This window comes from Delphinapterus leucas, chromosome 19 (assembly GCF_059928025.1).
Source record: "Delphinapterus leucas isolate spDelLeu-1000000601 "Yukka" chromosome 19, BTC_Dleu_Yukka2, whole genome shotgun sequence".
In the NCBI taxonomy this organism is placed as follows: Eukaryota; Metazoa; Chordata; class Mammalia; order Artiodactyla; family Monodontidae; genus Delphinapterus; species Delphinapterus leucas.
Window position 1 is genome coordinate 46069537 of NC_143147.1, and position 10292 is coordinate 46079828.

The following is a 10292-nucleotide window of genomic DNA, read 5'->3' on the forward strand; positions in this document are numbered from 1 at the left end:
CTTCTGCGTGTGCTTACCTCCTCCTGGACGGCAAGCCCATGGAACCAGGGGGCAGAGAGGTCTGCAGCCGACCTCTCTCTGGCTCGCCGCCTGGGGTCGGGGGTGGGGGTGGGGGACTCAGCCCCGCAGAAATCAGCTGGCTCTCCGCCCTCGTGCAAGCAGGGAATGCTAGAGCTCCCAGAAACGCCGAGTTGGGAGAGATTGTCTAAGTGCCACAAGCACTGCTTAAAAACCATGGAGGCCGCACCTACGGGGCAAAGTCTAACTCCTTTGACTGGCATCTGAGGCCCTTCACAAAGCCTTGGTTCCTCTCTGTTCTCCCTCGTATCCTAGGCATCCTCAGACCTCAACTAGAGCCGTGGTTACCGAACTCTAGGGCATGTCAGAATCACCCGCATGACTTAATAAAACAGATTGCTGGTCCCTACTCCCAGAGTTTCTGCTTGGTAGGTCAAGAGTGGGGCCCGAGAATTAGAATTTTCAACAAGTGCCCAGGTAATGCTGATGCTACTAGTCTGGGAACACACTTGGAGAACCACCAGACTTTTGCGCGTGCCGTTGGCTGTGCCCAGCCCTAGCAGTTGCTCCCCTGCTCCTCTCCCCCTTCCCATCGGTGGCATCCTCCAAAGTGCTTACCCAGCACTGTCTGCATATCTGGTTGTGATTTCTCTGGAATCATGCCTTCTTCACCTTCGCATCCTTGGCCCGGTAATGGACACCCAGCAATGCTCAGTAAATGTTGCGAAAGAAAGATCAAATGAAGCCCAACTTCCTGTTCCATGAGCTGATCCTAACATTTTTGGAGAGGCTGCTGTGTTCAGGCACCGCCATAGACAAGGCCTGAACCTCTGCAGCCCTCCCCCGAACCTGGCAGGCCTACTGAGAGAGGGAAGGGGAGAAGAGGGAGAGCAGTGCCCAGCATAGCCAGGTGCATCCCCAGCAGTGAAGCCAAGCTCCGTGAGAAGGAAGCAATAAAAAGAGCAAAGCGAAGGTTGAAAATTTATAATGAAGATTTTAAGAATCACTACACAGACGTCTGGAAAAAAATGGTTAAAAAAGAAAAAAGAAAAGAAAAAGCTTGAAAGTGATGATAAAAGGGTTTGGAAGGTGCCTGGAGATAAGCTTAATGAGGAAATTCTAAGCTGTGATGAGTACAGGAGATGCAGTTATTTGATGGCACTTAAATAAAACCTCCTTTAATCATCTCCTGCCCCTTTGTATTTGTAATCATTGTGTTCTTCAGCGTTAGTTAAGTGGGAGAATTGTAAACAATGTTTCAGATGACAGTTTGGCTACTTAAGAGAAACTACACTTCAAGATTTTGGAAAAACATCGGTTGGCATGCCAGCGATTGATATGTTAATTAAATATTGATCTTGTGTGCTCATTAAATCAGGTCCCCCAGGGGCTGTCTACCTGCCCATACTCCCCTGCACCCAACAATGAAAATAACTTGATTTTCCACTGATTGTATAAATAATATATACTCATTATATAACATTTAAAACATAGGGGAAAAATAAGGAAAAAAGCAAAAGTCACCTGCAATCCCACTCCCTGAGATAATCATCATTAATATTTTGGTGATGATCCTTTCCCCATCTCTTTATGTGTATAGATTTTGCATGGACGGCATCACATTACACACATGGTTTTTAAATATACAAACTTACTTTTAAGTATTTCTCTCCCCTTCCCTTCCATGTTAACAGTCTGGCTTCCTTCCTACCTTCCTTCTTTCCTTTCTTCCTTCCACCTTTGTAACAATTCTCACACACACACACACACACACATGGGTTTTTTATTTACATACACTCTGTATCTTGCTTTTCTCCCTTGACCATAAACACATAGTAGAAATTCCCCCAGAACAGATGGGACAGGTCTAACCCATTCTTTTTTTTTTTTTTTTTTTTTTAAACCCATTCTTTTTTAATGGCTGCATAGTATGCCACTCCTTTCTTGAATGGGCATTCACTTGGTTTCCAGTTTTTGTGACTACCACAAGGCTATCATAACGTGGTTCTACACTTATCCCTATGCACTAATGTGTTCGTTTCTGTGGTAGAGTTTCCCAGGAATGGGATTACTGGGGAAAGGGGAATTTTACATGGTAATAGCTATTGCCAGATTGTGTTTTCAAAGACAATTCAAATTTGCTGACAGCAATGTATGAGAGTATGGTTTTCCTGCATCCCTTCCAACAGCAGTTGTTATCACCGTTGAATTTCTGCTGATCTGATAGGTGAGAAGTGAATGCCTTGGTTTTTAATTTGTGATTTTCTGCTGGGGAGTGTCTCAGTTGGTTTCCTGACTGGGTTTTCTTTTCCCAGAATTGCCTCTTCATGAGTTTATCTATTGCTATTGCATTATTTGTCTTTTTCTTGTCAATTTTAAGACTTTTTTTCATCCTTTTGAAATTGAAAGTTTTCTTCAATTTATCACTGCATTTTGACTTTTTAAGGTCTTTTAAACATTTTTAACTTTTTTTGGAATCAATTATGTTCCTCTTGTTTTATGTCTTCTCATTTTCTCTTCTGGTTAGGTAGATCTCCCTGATCCTTGATGAGGTATATGGTCTCATATATTTTCTCCTACAATATTTATTTTACATCTTACATTTAAGTCTGTAATCCATCTGAAATTTTCTGTGTGTATGGTACGAGGTAGAGGTGTGGAGTCCTGACTTAGTACTTATTCCCTGTCACTCTATCAGTACCCACTTAGATTTTACTATTTTTAAAAATGAATTGGTTATTGGGAATTCCCTGGTGGTCCAGTGGTTAGGACTCCATGCTTTCACTGCGGGGGGCCCAGGGAACTAGGATTCCACAAGCCATGCGGTGCAGCCAAAAAAATTTAAAAATTAAAAATTAGGACTTCCCTGGTGGCACAGTGATTAAGAGTCCGCCTGTCAATGCAGGAGACACGGGTTCGAGCCCTGGTCTGGGAAGATCCCACGTGCCGCGGAGCAACTAAGCCCGTGTGCCACAACTACTGAGCCTGCGCTCTAGAGCCCGCAAGCCACAACTACTGAAGCCCGCGTGCCACAACCACTAAAGCCCGCGTGCCTAGAGCCTGTGCTCCACAACAAGAGAAGCCACCATAATGAAAAGCCCGCGCACCACAACAAAGAGTAGCACCCGCTCACTGCAACTAGAGAAAGCCAGCACGCAGCAGTGAAGACCCAACGCAGCCAAAAATTAAAAAATTTAAAAAAAATTTAAAAAATAGAATAAATTGGTTATTGAGGTATAACATGCCTTGATTGATTTAGATTTGACCATATAAAATGCAAGGCTCATTGCTCCCCACTGTCTCCTCTTCCCTCAGGTTCCCCTATAACTTCCACTGTACTTCATTTTCTTTTATTGTAGGAAGTCTTGAAACTACAAAATGGCTCCTCAGAAAATCAGAGCGGGAAAGCATTTTGTAGTTTTAAGTGGGCTGCTTCTGTGATGTGGCCTTTCTCATGTGACGACATTATCCTTGGACCTTAGTTTTGGGAGAAATATTATGATATGTGAGTGCTGAATGTTTTCAAAGGTCTCCAGTGCTTTCAGCAGCTAGAGTCCAAACTTGGCTCAGGAACAGATGACAGCGAGGGTCCTGCAGTCAAGTCCCCAGGCTGTGCTCCCCAAGCATCTCCGCAGGCCCTGTCTTCTTGCCTTTATCTAATTTCTGCTTCTGTGTCCAGTTCTTTGGATCGACACTTCACTGGGCTGTCTGTCTTCTGGGCCTGGGCCTGGCTTTACCCCTACGTGCAGCATTTGGGACATCCTTTGCCAGCTCACACCCAACCCGGCTCTGGATTCCTGGGCCTCCCTTTGTCAGGTATTAAGTTCCAACATCTATTGAAATGATCATATAGGTTTTTTCAATGTGAGATGATGGATTATTTTTTAAATAATTTCCACATATTAAAACGTTTTTGCATCCCTTAGAGTAAATGTAACTTGGTCTTAGTAGGTTTTTAAAAAGTTGTAGTGTAGGTTGAATTTAACTTGCTAGTATTTTATTTAGGATTTTTACATCTGTTTTATAACAGAGATGAACCTGTACCAGAGGCTGCAAACTGGTGACTCATGGGACTTGTTTATGTGACCAGCACAGGATTTTGAAGCATTTGGTTTTGAATTCTTGAATAAGAGGTGCACACTTTTCAGTTCCTGTAGCTCCCACTTTCCCCAGTCATTTCACACACCAGTCGACTTCACCCATTTATAGTTTCTGGAGCTTACAGACACTTGAGTTTGCAATCCCTGGTCTATGGCTTTCTTTACTTTTTTTTTTTTGTAGACTTAAGAATCTGAGTTTACATCACAAATTGAGGAGCATTATTTCTTTTTTTTGTTGGGGGGGTACGCAGGCCTCTCACTGTCGTGGCCTCTCCCGTTGCGGAGCACAGGCTCCGGACGCGCATGCTCAGTGGCCATGGCTCACGGGCCTAGCCGCTCCGCGACATGTGGGATCTTCTCGGACCGGGGCACGAACCCGTGTCCCCTGCATCGGCAGGCGGACTCTCAACCACTGCACCACCAGGGAAGCCCGGAGCATTATTTCTTTATTCTGTGTTTTGAAATAATTTATACAACAATAGGAATTGTTGTACATAACAACAATAGACACTCCTGTTCCTTAACCATTAGAAAAGTCTTGTCAACAAAAGCACAGAACCCAAGAGTCCTTTAGGGAGCTTTCTTCAGTAACTTCTTTTTTTTTTTTTTCCTTTTCTTTTTGGTTATTGATCTATTCAGAATTTTGTGCTTCTTTTTTGGGTCAATATTGAAATTTATGAATCTTTTTCTGGAGAAGAATTTAAATGCTCCACTATATCTTTGTTATTTTTCTTTCTCCATTGTTTTGTATATATTGCGTGTCAACAGTATGGATTATTCCAAAATGAAAAAGCCATAGCTCTTTCATTTTTCTATTTAGCCAGCTGAGAGCCCATATGCAGTATTATCTTTCTCTTTGGTCCTCTGAGTTGTCTAAAAAGCCTGTGGTGGACACATGCAGTTCACAAAGGAGGTGTCAGTTAGGCTCCCAGCTCCAAGCAGGGGAGTAGGAAAGCACTTTGGGTAGAACATTCTGCTCCTACAAATCATCTTACTGCCACATGGGGTCTCTGTAGGAAGCTGGTTTGTAAATAGAAGTTGTCCAGATGCGGTTTTACTGGTCTGGTCCACATCCCTGCCCAGTCCCCTAAGCCCAGACAAAATGCCCATTACTTGGACTCCCAGGGTTGCAGTCTCAGTGCTCTGCTTTTTCATCCCGAAATGTATCTGTGGGTATGTTTCCATTGTAAGTAGAAGCTCCATCTCCAAGAAGAAGGCTGGAAAGTTCATGTTTTGACATACCCTCTGTATGCTCCAAACATATAACAATGAGAGAAAAAGTTTCAAAAGACATTAACAAGACATAAACAGGCCAAAAAACAGGATAAACATCTCAGCAGACAAGAAGGAAAACTAACTGGTGTTGAGTAAGGCCAAAGCCAAAAGCCTGTGGGGTAGTGGGAGCTAAAATGTTGCACATGGAAGAGAGGATAGAGCCAGACTCTCTGGCTGAAACCAGGGACTGGAGTGAGGCCACCTTACTTGTGAAAGGAGGCTGAAAAAAAGGACAACTGACCAGCTCTAAGGAGCTATGGACAAAACTGTAAGCCTAAGGAGGCAGCAGAGGAATGACAGCCTCACAACCAAGAAGTGAGTCAACCCTGTGACTGAGTCTGCAAGACCCCCAAATCAATGAAGAGCACAAGTTCACAGTGGCCATCAAAAGACCAGTTCTGGACTAATCTTGTGGGTATGACCATAAAATTAAATCCACCAGACAAGAAAGAAGAAAGAAAAACAAAGCACAAAGCAAAATCAAAAGCTCCGAGCCATAATGAGCCTGTAAACCAAAATCCCAAAGCATATGAGCAAATGAAGAAATCAAATACCATAAAAGACAACCAACTCAACAAGTGAAATATGAGCTCACAGATGAAATTGATTTTTTGGACTAACCTAGCAAAGATTTGAAAATAAGGATGCTCAAAGAGATAAATGAAGACAATATTTGACAAGAAAATATGAGTCAATGCAGATGAAATGAACATATAGATACAAAATATAAGCAATTATAAATCTCAGAAATAAAAGTATAGTCATGAAATAAAAAATATCTCAAAAGATGGGATGAATTTTATACTGGATATAGTTGAAGATAAAAGTAGTGAATTGGAAGATAGTTCTAAAGAATCTACACAGAATGCAGCAAGGAGAAATAAAGAGATTAAAAATAAGAGAAAGCAGTTCAAAGGGCAGGAGAATAGCTTGAGAGACCCCGAAATATGTCCAATAGGACTTGCAGAAGAAAAGAATAAAGAAAATGTCAGGGAAGTAACACTGAAGATATGATAGCTGAGATTATTCCAGAATTATAGAAAAAATTATTAACATACGATAGAATTTTTATTTTTTACCCAGTGTGATAATGTGTGTCTTCCTAAGTCTGTTTAAGCAGTTCACATTTATTGCTATTAATTATTTATTTGGACTTTCTTTTACTATTATGCTATATTTTCTGCTCGTCATCCTTTTGCTCCACTTCTTTTCTCCTTTCCTACCTTCTGTTGAGCTGATAAAATCTTCTATTTTCTGTTTCTCTCTGCAGTACCAGGGTTGGCACAGCTTTTGTCAACTTCTTTGATGCCTTCTGCTTTTTTATATCTTCTTGTGTTTTAATCGCCTCCTGTTCACCCCATTGGTGAGGGAAGGGTTACCATTCATGGCTGAACACGTGGCACCCAATTCTGGGCAGTTTTATTAGTCACATATGCTTACTGTCCAGGGGAGGAGGGCACAGCACGCTATGCAGGGCCATATGGGGGTTACACTCAGAAACAGAGTGAACAACCAGGGGCTGTGGGAGGCAAGCGTTATAGTATCAAAAGGGTGAGATAAACCCTGGTTTTCATGGGAGGATGTTATTGGCTTATTTGAATAATTGTGCAGGTTAGAGGGAACTGAAACCCAAGGACCTTCTCCTGGTCCCCTTGATAAGGAGGGTTATTCGGCCAGGGGACCTTACTGGAGGGAGGAGAGTAGGGAAGAGAACTTATAGTTAGGCCATTCAAGGCCCTCCCAGTTTCACCACGTATCAAAGCAACACTTAATATTGGGTCTTACAACTTCTCTGGTGGTGCAGTCGTTAAGAATCTGCCTGCCAATGCAGGGGACACAGGTTCAAGCCCTGGTCTGGGAAGATCCCACATGCCGTGGAGCAACAAAGCGCATGCACCACAACTACTGAGCCTGAGCTCTAGAGCCCGCGAGCCTAGAGCCTGTGCTCTGCAATAAAGAGAAGCTACCGCAATGAGAAGCTCACACACTGCAGCAAAGAGTAGCCCCTGCTTGCTGCAACTAGAGAAAGCCCGCGCACAGCAACGAAGACCCAACACAGCCAAAAAATAAATAAATTAATTAATTAAAAAGTATATTGGGCCTTAGTTTTAAGCCTAACACATTTTGCTCTTAATTTTCTTTTTAGCCTGTAATCCTTAATAATTTAGAAAGCAAGAATTAGAATTCTTTATTAATTCTACTCTTATTTACCGTAAAGGTTTTCAGAGGTTTTTGATACGATAGTCATTGATCATAGTCCTTATAGAACTATATTTTTTGCTCCCTGTTGTGGAAAATAAATTTGCCCCCACCCAGTCCCACTTTTTCTTAATTTTTTCTGAGATTGTAAACTTCATCATTTTTATTTATAATAGCTAATATCTTTGAAGGAAAAATACCTTTTTTGAATCTTCAATTTGAAACTATTAAAAATATCATTATTTAGAGTAATGCATATGTCTTAACTTTAAGTTATATAACTAAACTTATAACGTTAAGTTTTAAGTTAAGTTTAATGCCCTTGAACAAGAGGATAATTTTTTTAATTGGATTAAAAATTTCAAAGTAAGGCATATTTACTGCAACAAGTCAGTTGAAAAGTGTTTCAGAGCAGCCAGTGATCTCCCTTTCTTTCCTTACTGCTCCCACCCTTTAGAATTAACCAGCCTTCACAATTTGCTTTTTTCCTTCCACATCTTTCTCTCTGCTCACATAAATACATGCAGATGTAAACCCTTTAATAAGTTCCCCCTCTATGCTTTGCAGAAATGGGATGATAGCTAATTTATTAGAAATAGCAACATGATGGTTATTTCTTTAGCATAGATACACCATAACTTATTAAACCATTAACTTGTTGTTGGACATGTCAGTCATTGTTAGTTATTTTTGCCACTATACATATTGCTACAAGAAACATCATAGTTCATATATCTTTATATACTGGTGTCTTTGTTTTTGGATTTCCAAGATTGAGGTGAGTATGCACATTTTAATTTTTTTAAGATATTGCCAAAAAAGATGGTAGATTCACATTGTTTTGGAGAATATATGAAAGTTTTTTCCCTGAACCTCTAAGCGGGTGCTTCAAGTTGGATTTTTTTTTCTCATTTATAAGTTTTTGCATCTGATTTTTTTCCTGTGTCCTAGCATACATTTTCAAGAAGAGTATGTGATTTATTCAAGAAGAGTACTTGGAGCGATTATTTTTTTAACAACTTCCACACCTGAGAAGGTCTTTTTGTTGTCTTCGTCATGAATGACAACATGGCTTTTCCTTTAGGTTTTTCTAGATCAGTGTATTTCAAACTATAGGTCACAACCCACTCCATTTAATAGATTGTGAGTGCATTTTAAAAAATATATAAAATGATATAGACAAGGATAGAAAACATTAAAGTGCATTGAATGTAGTAAAGGTAATTATCATGCATCGTGAATGTCCGAAGATCTAAGAAAATTTAAATGTTTTATATCCTTTATCCTGTTAAAATATTATATATAATATTTATATATATTAACAAAGTAAAATGTTTTTCTAACAAGTTGAGGTTAAAAAATTGACATTTATCAATACTTCTCTGGATGTTGTGAGAAATCTGAGATCATTTTAATTTAGGCTCTTTGTTTTTATTTCCCATTTGTCTATAAGATCCTTATTTACCACCCCTCGCCCCAATTGAAACTTCTTTTAAAAAATATTTTTAAATAGACATACTGTTTTAAAAACCAACCAACCAAACAAACAACAGAGCTAAGGATATGAAAAGAAAAGTAAAATCTCTCTCCCCCTTCAGAAATTTCCTGTTCCAAGGGTGTGTTTGTATGTGTGTGTGTGTGTGTGTGTTCCAGAAATTTTCTTAACTTTTTTTACTTTGAGAATTCCACCATGGTGTGTCTAAATGTGGTCCTCTTTTCATAAACTTTCCTCAGGACTCAGAACATACTCTCATTTTCAACTGAGTTCTTTCTGTGTACCAGAAAAGTTTCCTCTTCCCATGTCTTTGATTACTGTTTTTGCTATATCTATTCTTTTCTCTCCAGAATTCCTATTACCCCCAGGTTATATCTCCTGTGTCTGACTGCCTTCCTCTTTCCTTTTCATCTCTTTACCATTTTACCCTTGACCATGTTAATTTTATTTTCTCCAGTGTCTTGTCTGCTACTTACAGCCTTCATCGTGGGTTTTAACCCAGCTATTGTGGTTTCTGTCTCCCTGCTGTACTTCCTGTTCTCAGATTTATGCCTCTTTATTCTGATATTTTCTACTTTCTAGATCTTTTCCAGAGTTCTCTGGAATCTTATTGAGAAGTTGAAACAGATATTCAGATGTTTTTTAAAAAACTTGCTCTGGGGCTTCCCTGGTGGCGCAGTGGTTGAGAGTCCGCCTGCCGAGGCAGGGGACACGGGTTCATGCCCCGGTCCGGTCCGGAGTCTGTGCTCCGCAACGGGAGAGGCCACAGCAGTGAGACCCACGTACCGCAAAAAAAAAAAAAAAAAAAAACCTTGCTCTGCAGTAAATCTTATTTTTTTTCCCCCAGGGGAGGCAGCTTCCTCAGAACCTTCGGGGAATATTTAGCTTTTGAGCTGCAGAATCTTCCCAGATCCTACGAGGTTTCTTTGCCTCATCCTTACAGAGGAAAGTCTGTTTGCCCAGTGTGGCTGTGAAGGTGGAATCTTGATTTCCTTTGTTTCATTTTTCCATGTGGGATGATATTAGGAGGTGGCGGGGGCAGTGTCTGCCACTCATTCTCAGAGGAATCTGATGGGTGAATGTGGCTCGGCTCCTTCTCAGCGTGTTTTCTGGGCTGCTCTTTGCCTGGCAATAATTGGTTTGGCCCTGCAGGGAGCAGTGTGTCAGGGCCTGATGGCAAAGTCTAGCTTGGATGTGAATGACTG